Source organism: Haliaeetus albicilla, chromosome 10, assembly GCF_947461875.1.
Source record: "Haliaeetus albicilla chromosome 10, bHalAlb1.1, whole genome shotgun sequence".
NCBI lineage: Eukaryota > Metazoa > Chordata > Aves > Accipitriformes > Accipitridae > Haliaeetus > Haliaeetus albicilla.
In genome coordinates, this window is record NC_091492.1 from 29,321,294 (window position 1) to 29,336,550 (window position 15,257).

General features: G+C 42.7%; 1 long non-coding RNA gene across 1 annotated transcript; it reads right to left on the reverse strand.

Annotated features, from left to right (window-relative positions):
- Positions 1 to 6,787: 6,787 nt before the first annotated feature.
- Positions 6,788 to 13,258, reverse strand: LOC138687175 (uncharacterized). Its single transcript, XR_011326445.1, has 3 exons — positions 13,031 to 13,258; positions 12,277 to 12,319; positions 6,788 to 9,658 (listed from the first exon to the last, which is right to left on the reverse strand). It is a non-coding gene; the product is annotated as an uncharacterized lncRNA (long non-coding RNA).
- Between the last annotated feature and the right edge of the window lie 1,999 nt (positions 13,259 to 15,257).

A 15,257-nucleotide genomic window follows, 5' to 3' on the forward strand; every position in this document is an offset into this window, starting at 1 on the left:
TCCAAACCACTTAGGTCCACCTTATCTCAATCTTTCCATAGCAGTGTACTCTATCATCACATAAATACACCCTCAAAGCTTCACTTCCCCATCTGTAAAATATGACTAACAATACTTCCTCTGCCTTGCACGGTTGCTGTGAATATTCAGACATAAATTGTTGTGCAGTGCCCAAATGCTAATGTACAAGGAAGCCATTAAAAATCCCAAACACAGATACAAGGTTTTTCTAGAGGCTTGTAAAGCTGTAGTAAATCTATTTCAATCTCACTTCTCATGCAGGTCACTAAATCTGTGCCTATAATATTAGGAGTGTGCTGGCTAACTGGCCACAAGCTATACAAAAGCCTTTTCTCTCCAAGTTCAATCAAAAGGACAACAGCATATGACAGACCCCTTGTATCTTTTGGTATTTTAGCCTGTCACAGCAGGGACCTCCTGCAGTGCTAGGAAAAGAGGGTTTTTCTGCTGGCCAAGCTAAAGCTAACAAAAATACCTAATGAGTAGAAGAGCCGAGAAGCTCATGCATTTAGCTATGTCTAAAGTAGCATGTGCATACTGAAGGCAGGCATGAAAAGTTAATTCCAGAGATGCTATCAGACATACCTTCAAGTTGGAGTAAAAAAAAAATATTATTTTTGGTAATTATTTTTACTTCAATTAAAAATATTTGGGGGAGAAATTATATCATCCCCCCCCCATCCTCATTTTCTCTCTACAACAGGGGAAAGGAAATCCTGTCCTACAGCCTGAACACTGTCACTGACTTGTGTCCTGCAAGCTTCTGGTCTGACTCTTCCCTTCCTCTTTCTAGCACTGTTTTCTCTCCTTGCTAACATCCATCCCTCTCACCCATAGCACAGTTTCCCACCTGCCTGAGCTACTCCTCCTCCACCTTCCCATCACTGACCTCACTGAATTGCGCGGGGAAGAAGACAGCGTGGTTTACCCATGCAGTGAGTTAGAGAAGCCCTGCCCTGTCCTGGGAGAGGAGGAACTGAACATGCTGGAAATGTGTACAAGGGTGATGGACATTAGAATGCAGCGCACACTGGGGTTTGGGAACGCAGTGTGTGGCACTGGAGTGGAGGAGGATTCCCTGGAGAGCTGCAGATAGGAGAAGTGTGTCACACCAATAGTACCTGAGATTCCTATTAGTCTTTCATCATGGACAATATTCCCTACTGTTGCTCTAGAATATAAAGAGCATCCTTGCAAACTAATAAATTGGGGTGGGGAGTCAAATGGTGTCTACCAGCTGCAAGTGATACGCCCCATAGGAAGAACGAAGGTAGAACAGACCTTTCATCTGTGATGGCACTGTTGCTCAAAAAAAATCAGTGCAGGGAAAAAAGGCTAGAGATTCTGTCCAGTATAAGAGACAACAAAGTATTCATCCAGATGTTACTCTATGCTGCAGGTGTAACATCGTTCAGAAGAAACTTTCGAGGCAGCTAGGAGAAGTAAGGCATAACTGACTTTTGGTCTGGAATGGATGCCTACACACAGGCCAAGGAAAGCAGTTAGAAAGGTATGGTGACTACATAAACATTGGGTAGTCCTTGTTCTTTTTCTCCAGGACAATCCTAGCCTATAGGCTCGATGACATACAATTTCCATGATTAAGCATCTGTTAATTAAACACACAATGTATAGTTACTAAATACAAGCTGTTTGAGCTCTTAAGAAGGCTAGAGTTCCTGCCGTTCCAAACAGAATGATACTTGTCTTGGATTGCTAAACACACATTTTGTGAAAAAATGTCCAGTTTGATTATGTGTGTCACATCTTATTAGAGAAGTGGTGTAGTTTATTTATTTGACCTTCAAGCAAAGCTGAAGAGGGAGCCACAGCAAATGCAAATATATTAAAGGAAATGTCCTTTGAAAGAACTATCTGTTAACCTTACCTGTGTAAAGGGAATCTTGCATCTGAAAAATCTAATATTTAATCAAAGCAGTCTGTAATTAGGAAACTTGGTTCCACGATCTTTAATCCAAAGAGGAGTATTGTTGATGGATTGCCTGCTTCAATAACTCTGGCAAAGCTGAAGATTCAATAAGAATTGACTTTGTCTTACAGCCCACTGTTGACTCACTACATGCCGCAAAGAAAGAGCACAGAGAATGATTTTACAAACTCTTGTATGACTGAAGACTACTAGAGTAAGGATGGTGAGACTCGCTCCTCCATCAGCATGGCTTGGTATGTTCCTTCCCAATGAAAATTCAGTACATAATCATTCATAATATTTAAAGCAACATGCACCTGTGTAACAGCATGGTTCAATTCCTTCTTCATTCAGGGGCGTCTTTACAGAAAAGCACCACCTGATAGTGACAAAAATGTTCACTTCATGACAGAAAAAGGCCAAATGCTCTGTTACAAAGCAGTAAAAATGCTCTTGTTGAGGTATACAGAGGTATCTTCATTTTTAAATTCTCAGTAAAACTTCCACTGACGAGTTTTGGGAAAATTTTCACGCGTTTCTTATATTTGCATGACTACATAGTGACTGGAAATCTGTTTAAAACTATTTTAACCATTGCGTATGAATCTACCACAGACAGCCTGAGGTTATTAGAGAATAAAGAGTTGTTCATCACCACCTTATGCCTACATTATGATTTTCAGTATAAAAGTCTATATAGTGAAAAGGTTCAACAGGTGCATGATCAGGCCAAATTCTAATCAATGTATGTGTCATCACGCAACAGGCAAGTTTTAAATAACGCAGAGCTCAAAGCAGTAAAACTATGTAAAAGCAAAGCCTGGAACCAAAAACTGTTGTTTCATTAAACTTAAAATACAATTTGACTCTGTCATACCAATGTATATGAGCTATCTGCATTAAATTGTGTTTAATTTAACTCTAGAACTATAGGGCCCAATTAAAAATAATGAGGCCTGTCTCCAACTGTCAGGCTCAATTAGAGATAATGGGAACTGATAGCTCCTGGAATAGATTCATTTTTGTCTGATAGACGAACTGGGGCAGGGGTCTTGGCAGGGGTCATTGGAATAGACCTGGCAACAAAACATGGGTCATTCAAGCTTAAGGAGTCTTAAGGAACCTAGTTATTAAATAAGGAAGTAGGAAGTAAATCAAATCCAAAAGCACATGAATAACCCCAACAGATTCTTTTTTCTGTTACATGCACATATACTGCAATTCATCTAACCATTGAACTTCCCATTCTAAAGCAACAAAATATATAATGCATAAAGGTTAAACCTATTTGACAAAACAAAAGAAAAACTAGAAAAGTAAGTGCCCAACTTCATATTCCAGTGCCAGTTTTCAGGAATTTAGCAGGATCGATATTTTTCTTAGGTAATGCTCCAAAGACTAGCAAAATCACTGAGCTTTTATTTTACATAAGCGTTATAAAAAATAAATCCAGGAAAGATAATTTGAATGTATTAAGAAACCTAGCTGTCTTGATAGACATTACATACGATGAACAGATTACCTCCTATTCAGCCTCAGCAATAAAAATAGGAAAAATTTGTCAGCTTTGGCTAAGCACTTTCAAAGATGTAATTGAACAGTCAGACAGATTCAGAAATGCACCCGAGAGAAAGGAAACCATTTGTCCTTGAAGAAACATGAATGGGTGATACGGCGCCTGACAACTTTTAGGCACTAGACAGTAGCTGTCATTTTAGATGAGTAATTAATCTTGAACTGAGAGGGAGATGTGGAGCCCTGTTGACTGTTTATTCGGCTAGAATGACAGTCAGTGTCTGTTAGCACCACTTGGACCCTGCCTGGAATTGGTAACCTCTCCCAGGCAAAGCTTGCCTGCGCATCTATTGTCAACAGCAATGACTCTGAAGTTCGCGTTGGGCAATCCTGACGCGCCGTGCCTTGGCTCGCCTTTTGTTTCTCTGTGAAGACACTTTTTTAATCTAATGATATCTTTCTCAATGTCTAACGATGCTCGTGCAACGTGCTGCCAATGGCATTTTATCCTCTGCTCCCCTCCCCCCTTACACGTACAGGCCTGCAAAGTCATGCTTTGCATTTTAAATCTGTTCTCTGTGATTTCTGAGGAAAGAAAGAACAGCTGAGCATTTGAGCTTCTCCCCAGTGTGACTTATTCTGAAGGAATGTGCAAATTTATAATTTGACCCATTGTTTTTCTTCATACTTCCCTTCTTGTAAGCGAAGAACCTCACAAGGGGACTCTCTATGGCCACATTAGAACAACACAAACACGTCATTGCTAAAATACAGCATAGGCAATACAAAGGAGCAATGTTATTCCCTTCCTCCAGTGTCTTCCCTTGGTTGAAAGCACTGAGAGGCAGTCACCCCAGGCTCTGGGTGACAACCTACTTGACTTGACCTATACATCTGTTTGCTACTCAATGGCTATACTCACATGGGAATCAACATAGGCAAGAGGGTCTTTGGAGCATGAGCCATGACTATCTCTGCATCGGTGTAACACTCAGAAGAACAGGGCATAGATTTCAATAACAATCCTTAGAAATGATAGTTTTAAAAAACTAATATTAAATTGTACATATTTCCTCTAGTCTGAAGTATACCCAGCTCATGTCACGCAGCACTTGGGAAAACAGAAGCACTGAGGTTTTGGAGAATTCTGTTATTTGTAGCAGGTATCACCTGCACTCAGTACAAAACCTGCTCTTAGGATGCACAGCTGTGTGTCTCTGGTGGGAATTCAGGTGTATGAGTGGATACGTGTACATATCCATATTTACATGAAGCGTTGACTGCGGAAGATAACAACTTAGAGGGATCTCTGTGGCCTCGTACTCATACACCTGCATGTGTGTGTGTATATATATATACACACACTGTGTGTATACACATATATGTGTATTTTAGCCCCCCAAAAGCATTATTGAATATATTAATTGTTGCACGAATTATCCGATTCCCTCAGCTGCTCAAAAATGACCCTCTGCTATACATATTTGGAGGGAATAAGAACCACCTTTGGCATCAATTCTCAATATTCAAGGGAGACAATGAAAAAATGGAAAAGATAATGAGAAAAGACATTTGGACTAGATTTCTTTTTTTTAAATCATAACTTAAAAGGAAGGTAATGAAACCCTAATATTACACACTAGAAGACATTCTGTAAACATTGTGAAATTTCTTAGGTTTTAGGGAACACTAAAATGTAAATATTTTTCAGTTTAAAGAAGTCTCTTTTTTTGCTACATTCCTATGTTAATGGGTAAACTATGACTATATATATTCTAATCAGAGCCCCCTGTAATAAACTGAACTACTTTGGACAACAGTGCACACTGTGATGAATAAAATCTTAACCAAAGATACAGATGTGCATTCAAAACAATGCTTAAGCAAACCCTCCCGATTACTTCATATATTAAAATTTTAAGTTTGGAGCATCACAGAGGATCAACTGAAGTGTTTTAAACTGTGCTATACACAGTTACAATCGTGAAGCAACAACCCTGACAATATTTGTGAAAGTGCTAAGGGTATGACAAAATGACAAAAGCTGGGAAAATCAGATTTAATGTAGGAATTCCATGTTCACATGACACTGAACTATTTTCATTCCACCCAATGGCACAGTGTCATAATTTAGAATTGCCTGGTATTTTAAATTAGATACTTAGCTTCACAGAAGGATACATGGTGTTCAAAGTCATGCGTAGCAAAGCACTGAAATAATCCACACAACTGGCAACCAGTAAAGATGAGAATGAATACATCAAACTTCTGTTTGCCAAGTTGGCCAGGGATAACATTCTGATGCTGAGTAAAAGAAAAAAAAAAAAAAAAAAAATCACTTCTCCATGCAGCTTGCGAAATCGTGCTACAATCCTGTGTTTACATAGCACTGAAGTAAAAGCAAAGCCAAATGCAAACTGCTAGATTTCAGTTTCCATGTATCAAATCCTACATAGAAGATAATTTTATTTATGGCTAGTTCCGCCTCCCTCATGAAACCAGAGATTCTTTTTACTTCAATGGCCAGGACTAGACCATTGGTTTCTTTTCAATTTCACAATAAAATCAGCTCACTGTAGCTTGACGGTGTAATCTTTCTTAAAGGGCTCAGAATGGGTATGCCTTTCTTCAGCAGGTGCATCTCCTGAATCAATTTCTATTGCTCCACAGAATGCCCTTAGTTTGGAATAAAAAGTGAGATGTTGCTATCACTTAAATCTGAAGACTGTCACCACTAGAATAATCAGACGTTTATCTTACACTGCCATTTGAAGACAATTTGAAATACAAAGAAACTCAGCAGGCAGTCGATGAATTCCCCCCGGCCCCAACTTAAAAAAAAAAAAAGAACCTTAGGGAAGGAAGAGAGAGACGCATAATTCATCTTGAAGATACTGAAGATTTTTTTTCCTGTCGAGTGGTTCTAGTTTTGAACAGGCTATACTGGAGGGCATCGTAGCACTGGGGCACTTCCCACCATTCAGTTGGTCACCTATGTACTGTAGCAGAAACTGCCAAACAATTGGTTTATTCTCTTGTGATAGTAACCCAGGAAACAAATCTATGATGACACTGTTACATGCATTCGTGAACTTAGTGGCCTTGTAGGTCACTGGACAAATCTCTCTAAACTGAACTGTTGACAGTTCTTTGCAGGGTTCCCCTCAGGAAACTGAAGGTTAATTGACCATTCTTTCAAACCATGAAATGCTTTTGAAAATGTTAGTTTTAAGTCTCGTAGCCTAAAGTCTGATGAAACAGCATGTCTGTACTGTGGTGTCTTCTAATTACTGAAATTAAGAATTTTGGTCAGGGAAGGTGCAGAAATGGTTTAATTAGATTTCTGTGTCATGAAAACATAAAACAACACTCATCTAAATTGTGATATTGTTTAGAAAAGAAATGCTGAGGTAGCAGGATACCTGCTAGAGAAGCTGTTCATAATAGAACTGACTACTTCTTGGTTATGTTAATTTGATGATGGCCTTATTAAGAGAAGGGGTCTTAAATTTTCAGTCTTAGGTCCTTAGAAAAATATGTCCATGCTTATCTTCGCTCATGTGGATAGTCTCACTGACTTCAAAGGAATTATCATAGTGTTGGTTTCTGCAGGATACTTCCACCTGTAAAGTTATAGTTATGCAAATACTCACATACACAGAATCAGGAATCCCACAAAACACCCGACGTCCTTGAACGACTGGCAGGAAAGTAGATTTGCTTTTATGAGCTATGATACATGCATAAAACTAGTTACATATTCACCTAAGATTTACAGAAGCTAGGAAGAAAATGGAAATCAATCGTTCTGTCACAAATTATGAAAGCCCTTTATCATACTGTATTTGGGCTTTCCAAATTTTCCAATTTAGACTATTACCCCGACATCCTACGGGTGTTACTTTTTATTTGAGATAAAATGTGTCAGTGTATATACTGAAAATATTGCAGAAATAGAAACCAAGAAAAAATTATGTATTTGTTATTAATATTTTTCTCCAGAAACCTTAAAGAGTACTCTGCTTGAGTATTACTACTCGTGGTTAATAAACTTAATGCGATCAAGAAAATATGACTTCTGCAAAATTTTAAATCCCAAACTAGACTTTGGCCTTTTTCTACCTGTTGTCTTGTCACTACATTTCTATGTAAAAGTATCAGTTTGTATGTCGCCACATTGGGGTCTTCAGATGATGCCTGTCTCTCTGTGCGGCTCAGCGTGTAGCATACCAGGCAAACTGAATTCTACTCTGTCAAGGTTAGACATTACAGCAGCCTTGCTGGGAAGCAAGGTGGATCAGATTCGGCTCTTTCTGATGCTATCAGTTATGCTCCAGGTGTCCATCACTGTGTGAAGCAACTGATTTAGTTTTTCAAGGGCTGAAGATTCAGCTGTGCCTCCAACTGAGGTAATGAATAGCCTCTCAGAGCCAAAATTCCCAAAGTACTTACATAGACAACATTCATTGCTTCTGTGACAAAAAGTTGTATATTTAGCCAAAGCTGAAAGCAGGTAGCTGCAAAGTTTTCCTTTTTTCTTCTTTCCTAACTTTTCATCTACAAAAAGGAAAAACTTTATGTGAGCATAGGTATAGATAAAAGCATTCATGGTCATTATCTGCACAATACAACCCATGGAGATTTGCTGAAAACAATCAGGACTATTTTAGGAAAAGCTCATTACTACAGTGAAGAAATAGGTGAGACCTACACATGATTCTCTGCAGTATTCTTCTTCAGCTCCAAATAAACCACAGTCCACAAAAGAGCAATAAAGAGATCAAAACTGATTATTTTGTCTGCAGCGTGGTCTGTTGCTGAAATAGTCTCTCTCAATGACAAAGTACATTGTAAATTATATCCATCAGCCAGCAGCATATTGATTTCCTTCTGTGTTTGGAAAAAAAAATAATTTTAAAAGTATACATTTTAACCCCAAAATGCAAAATAAAAGCATTAATACTACGCTGACATAGTAAAAGGATTTGTTCTAACTTTACTGTCTAAATTTAGGACATTAAAAATTCAGGGTGACAATAAGTTTTTATTCCAACCTTTTAGATCTACACGCTTTAAGAAGGGGATATTACCTTCTGCACATGCTGACACTAATTTTCCTACATGGCACAATATCTATAGACAACACAATGGTTCAAGGAAGCAATTTTAGCTTCAGTCCCAATTTTTCTCGTTTCTACAATCTTGTATTAGGCACTGTACTTCTGAAAGTAACAATTTGGCTGGAGGCTAAGTAAAAATACACTAAAAGTACATTTCTCAGAGATCACTTTCTCGTTAATGAAATTTTGAGGGTTAAAATCTGCTAACAGCCTGTGATAAAGGCAATTATGTTGGACATTTGAAGTGGTGGAAAACATGCCAGCCAACCAGAATCCTCTTGTCGCAACACTTGCTTCATAATATTGTATATAATAACCATTGCACTGCACAATTACACTATCTATAAACTATGTTTTGCCCCAAAATAGACATGTATCAAGGCAAAATATTCTTGTAGACCACTCACAAAGATAAAATTGTGCTATGCTTAGGTTTAAGTGGCTAAATTATAAACAAATTGTCAGGCTTTGTGTGTCCTAGTGGGTCTGGTTTTGTGGTTCTGCCAGCTCTTAAAGCGCATATTGTAACGGCTCTGTATTATTTGTGTTACAGGGGCATTTAAAAGCCCCAGGCCCATTTTTCCAGGCACTCTGCAAAGTGAGATGGTTTCAGCCTCAAATTATATATCAAATACATAGTTTTGTTTAGTATTTTAGAGAAATTCTAAGATACATGTAAGTATAATGAGACAGTTGAGGTAGACAGAGCAGCTACCCCCAACTATTTTTTTTTTTTCTAAACTTCAGAATTATTCAGTAACACTGCATTCTAAAAACTGCATCTTAACCCATAGAAAAATTAAGCTGGGATACCAGCAAAGAAGCTTCTCCTTCTGATGACACACCTTACCTTAATGAATCTGGACACACTATGATGGATTACACAGTATGATGGATTTTGTTCCCAAGTATTAATAATTTTACATTAAAATTAGTGAGTAGGTCCGATGGTGGTTGTAACTTCATGGCCATACAGGGCAGCAATATCATCTTCATGAGGATTCAATGAAGATTCATTTCTTACAGGCCAGACTACCAGCACTTCAGGCAGAGCAAGACAACTTTCTCCCTGCTGAATAGGGAACAGCAGGCATTAGTTTTAGTAACAAGGACAGTGATAGTTAGAAGCTGCCAAACTTCTAAAGGAATCACCATTTGTTGCCTAAAGTTGCAATAAAACAAAACAACAACAAGAAAAGTAGCAATTGCCTTAGAAAGTAAAAATGGGACCCTAAAGGGAGTAAAAAGCAGGCTTCCCTTTCTTTGTGATACATATTATGAAACTTTTCAACAGTAAAGGCATTTTTAAAATGTAAAAATTCTGAACAAGCCAGGCACTAGGACCTCCAGTGTATTTTCCTTACCTTAGCCATGAGGAAGGCCTTTTTGTCCGTTACATCCATGCATGTAATCAGTGATTGTGCCTTTTGTAAAACTCAGATTCACCATCTGTATGCTCCCAAGTGGCTAGACGAGTGCTAAAACCCCATCCCTATGGGATTAATCTGCAATTTCACACTAAATGATTTTTAAGTATAATTTGTTACGATACAGTATTCTAAAATAAAAAAACGGTCAGTGCTTTTGCATTGTAATAAAAGGAGGAAGCTTGTAAAGTTTCCTGTATTTAAAATGTGTTGTACAGAATCCACTTGACATTAGTTTCATTCAGATATGAATGCACGTCTCAGGAAAAGAACCTTTGGGTAATTGAAATAGCTGCTTTTTATTTCTGAGGGAAAGAACACAAACACAAATTTAGAATCTGTGCACTCGTAGGGGGATGAAGTATAACGTACTTCCCATCTTGTTCAGGGACTGAGAATTTGCATGATGAAGTTGCAGTTTAAAATGTAAACAGAATATTTCACTTCTGTACTGAGGGGAATGGAGGGATGAATTGTAAAGACACAGGGTAAATAAAGGAAGAGCTAAAGAATCCACTCTTTCACATAAAACAAAGCTGGCTTGAAGTGTGCAAGGAAATTATTCCTTTTTAAGAAGCACTAACTGCTTTTAGAAGTACCCCATTTCACTAAATAGAGGGCACTGATCTTAATTCACATCATTATTTTCCCCACGCATCTTAGATACTCAGCCGAAGAAAGATGAAAACCATCATCAGAACACATGGCAAGCGAGGAATAAGAAGATTGAGGGTCAGGATACGCTAATGTCCTTTTACAAAAAAGATGATGAGTTAACATGAAGCTGCTTTTCAGCCATGCTGGGTTCAACATAGAAACCATGAGTCCCAGGCCAAACTGGACTGAGGTGGGGGAAATATTTTGATTTTACAGCCCGACTAGATGGTAACACAGAGGTCATCAAAGTCTTTACAGAGTTCTCATAGGTCTCTGCTTTTGAGGGTTCCTCAACTCCCCCTTGCCTTTTTTTTTTTACTTGTCTCCTAAAGCACACTTGAGAGCATGGAAAATAAAACAAACTTGTTTTATGATGACCTCAGCTGGTAGCAAATTGAATTCAGTTCATCATTCAAAGGAAGCTACTACATTTTAAACGATAGTCTATAGAAATGCAAGATAATTTTAGGAGAAATTCACACAGAAGAAAGTCAGTGCCTTTACAAAGCAAATCCCTCTTTCGTCTCTGTTGTTTTACTGCATTATTTGCTACAAACTATTTACTCCAAAGAAAGGAATAATTTATTTGCTGAACATTACGTTATTTTAAAGGCTACATGTGATTTTATATGCCGCCAAAGTAAATGAGATAGGTATTTCTATTAATCCAATTTCTAATACACATTTCTCTGCCAATATTCACTGTAAATATAATTTCAGTTGCATCAGGCGAACTTGCCCTATTCCTTAACTTAGACAAGACTGTAAATGAAAACAGCAGTTGTCCATAGCTTGTATTATCTCATTTTAAATAACGAAAAGGAACCCAGCTAATGTATATAAGAAAACAATACTCACTGATATCCCTTTTCATGCTATTCTCTCAGGCAGCATAATGTCTCCCGTGTAATATTAACTGCTGAGAAAACACCTAAAACAAGGAAAAACTGGCTACAGGCAATCTCTCTAAATCCAATCATCAATTTGCGGTTTACCTGCATTCAAACTTCGAGCTGACACAACACAAAACAGTCAAAGAATTTCTGAAAAATATATGTAAGTAACAGCAAAAACATTCATGATAACTTCTAAGGCCAGCTGCTTATTAAGGAAACCCTGCTTTTAAAACTGTTTGAAAATTTTAACAGTGTTTCACCTGGTAACTGGCAGACTCCACCACTTGCTCTGCTTAGCAGTCACAAAAATCCCAGCCCGCAAATATTCATGTGCATGTTTCCCAAGGAGTAGTACATGCCACCGTTATGGAATCACAGGGTAATTTAGGTTGGAAGGGACCTCGGAGGTCTGTGCTCTAAACCTCTGCTCAAAGCAGGGCCAAAGCAGATCCATTTGCTCAGAGCTCTGTCCAGTCAAATTCTGAGTATCTCCAAGGGCAGGGACTCACCACCCCACTGTGCCCCGTTGCAATGTTGGGCTACCCTCATTGTGAAAACTTGCTTTGTAATATTTAACCAGAACTTTCCTTGTTGCAACTTGCTATGTACTCTTCTAAGTATTTGGAGAACTAAGCTCTTTATCCCTTCACATTTCAGTTTAAGCTCCCCTAGTGAGCAAGACGGGTATAAGTCACCCTTCTACTCCTTACCTGTTATAATCTGGCCGTTCCAAGCAGGAGGTATGCAAATCACCTGAATAAGAGAAGCGAATTTGTGCACTGAATGTATTGCTACAAGGAAACCAGTCAAGCGAAAAGTTCAACACAATGGCTTGAGCAGATTCCAAGAAAGTCTAATAAAAGAAATGCCGTGTTTTATCTTTACCCCTCCTGCAAATATTAAGCTACAGGAATGCATTTTTTTAAAAAAACATTTTTTTAAGTTATGAGGTAAGTATATAACAGATATATATAAGATGACCTTGTAATAAATTATAAAAGCGGCACGACATACCACTGTAATTAAGGGAACACTTGCAACTGTGCAAACTCTACGCCTTAGGCTCTAGCAGTAATATGACTTTTTCTTTTATTCTGCTTTTCGGTTCTCCATATGTGCCTGGTATAGGCCTTGATGCTGAGAAGTATTGATTACTCTCCATTTCTATTGGCAGTAATTAACAGAGAGAGATTTGATGCTCATTGAAGTGAACAGATTCTCATTAAGAGCAGAAGAAAAGATCTCCCCTGTCTTCACATTTCATTCCCTCTATACCGTGTGGTAAACTGTCAAGCACAAGGAAATAAATTTCTCATGAGTCTTCTGGGTTTTCATGCTGCAAGTATATTTGAAGTATTTCCATGTTTATGCTTTGCTATGCAGAGTCCAAATGACCTGGTTTCATCACTGATTTTGGACTGCTTCTACGTAAACGCCACCTTTCATGACAAGTAAAGCTGGCACCTGTTTTGATGATGGGCTTATGGGAAGAAAAGTCTGGTCTCCAGAAAAGACCCAGCAAGTCCAGGCCAATAGTTTCTGGGGCTGACCCTCCGCCGGCACGGGGCTGGACCTTGGTTCCGCTGTTTCACGCCCATCTATCCGGTACGGGGAGGTAATGCTGTCCTGACCTCAGGCCTTTACTGTCAGACTTCACTATCTGAGGGGTGCACCGCACTTAAAAAGCCTCTGGTGAAAGAGGATGTAAAAGTACGGCCGTCAGAATGAATTCTTCTATTTCCTATTTATGTTTTATGTATTAAATTAGCTAAAGAAAGGTGCCCACGCCTACAAGGCACCCTGTGGCCTGGTCTCCAGACCACCCAGGGCCCTCCCGGCCGCCTGGCGCTCCCAGCACCACCACCCTCCGTCCCCACGGGTGCCCTCCAGCCCTGCCAGGGAGAGGAACGCTTCCCCCCGGCCTCTGCCCACCCCGCAACGGGGGAAGCCCTCTCGCCTCCCCGGCCGCAGGCCCACGGGGAGAGCCGTCCCCTCTCCACGGGGGCAGCGACACGCTTCCTCCTCACCCCCCGGCAGGTCCAGGACCCTGCTCCCCGCTCCCCACACGGGAAGCCATCTTCTCCCCCCCACCCCCGTCCCGGCAGGCAGCGCTGGGCCGGTTTCCTCACACCCCAGCGTCGCAGCCCCTCGCCGCTGAGGAGGCGGCGGGACGGGCGGCACGGAACCTCCCCGCCTCCACCGGCGGCTGCCCCGGCTCCCTCCCCCCGGGCGCTGCCCGCCGCCGGGCCCGCCTGAGAGAAGGTCTACCGGCCGCTCCCGGGCACCTTCCCGCGGAGGGGCAGGGAGTGGAGGCCGGACCCAGGCGCGGCGGGATCAGCGGCGGGGAAAGCGAGTGCCGGCGGCGGGCGGGGAGAGGCGGACTCAGGCGCTGCCTGCTCACCCTTTCCCGCCGCGAACCGAGCGGGGCAGCGGGGTCTGCGGACACCGGGGACCGGCGCAAGCTCCCTCCGAGGTGCCGCCCCAGCTCCGGCGGGCGGGCGGCTGTCCGCCGGGGCCACGGCGGTCCCCAGAGCGGCCCCCGCCCCGCTCCCCCTCACACATTTATTCCCGCCGCCCCGCTCAAACGGCCGGTGCCCGTTTGAACGCGCTGGGTGGGTCCCCCTCCCCCTTCCTCTCTCTGGAAAGTTGCAAGAAGTTGGGCTGTTTGGTTTTTGGGGGTGGGATTTTTTTTTTTTTTTTTTTTTGTTCTTTTTCTTTCAAATTCCCCTGCCCAACCCCTTCGCCCTCCCCATGGCCAGGTCCCCCGGGCGCTAGCAGGGCGGGCCTGGGGGGGGGCCGAGGGGGGGGGGCCGCAGCGCTGCGGCGGTTGCCGGGAAAACGCCGCGTTCCCCCGGCCCTGCCCCGGCCCTGACCCTGCGGGCGGCCCCCGGCCGCGCATGCTCCAGGCTGGACAGCTCCTGAGAGGGAAATTTAAAAACGGGCTGGAGCCCGGCCCCGCCGCCGACTCGCCGCGGCTCCGAGCCGCCACCGCCGGCTCCATCCCCCTCAGGGCCAGCTCCAGCCCGCCCCCGTCCCCCCCCACCCCCTTTCCCCGCAACCCCCCCCGCCCCCCCTCCTCAGAGGGAGACCCCGCCGCGCCGGGCCGCAGCCGCGGAGCTCCGGCCGGGCCCCCGGGCCCCGGCCCGCCAGGTTTGTGGAAGGAGCAAGCAGCGCTCGGCCGGGAGGTGCGGGCAGGCCGGGGTGCGGGGTGTCGGGGCGGCGGGACGCGGGGATCCTCCTTGGCTGCCGCCGCCAAGGGCTCGCGAGAGCCCTCGGGGCAGCTCCGTGGGCACCGGGGCTCGGTTCCCGCCGGGCTCCCTCCTCTCTTCCTCGGGGGGCAGCCTGGACGTACTTAGACCATTGGACGTTACCGCAGCTTGCTTTTCATAAATGCTACGCGGATGCTTTTATGGGAGTTTAAGAGCAGCCCCGAGGCGGGAGTGTTCCCCCGGCTGACTCCGGTGCTCCCGGTACTGACAGCCCTCTGACATCCGAACTGCCCCACCGTGCCCACGGTCCATTGATGCTCCCTCCATCAGGGGCAAGGTTCCCATTCTAATCTGCTTTTTTGGGGTGGTGGTTTGTTTGGTGTCCGTGTGTCCCATGTCGTCGTCGTCCGTCCCCGTCCCCCCCCCCCCCCCGTAAAACCTTTTACTCCATTGCCTGGCCCAAATAAAACCAGTGCACCCGG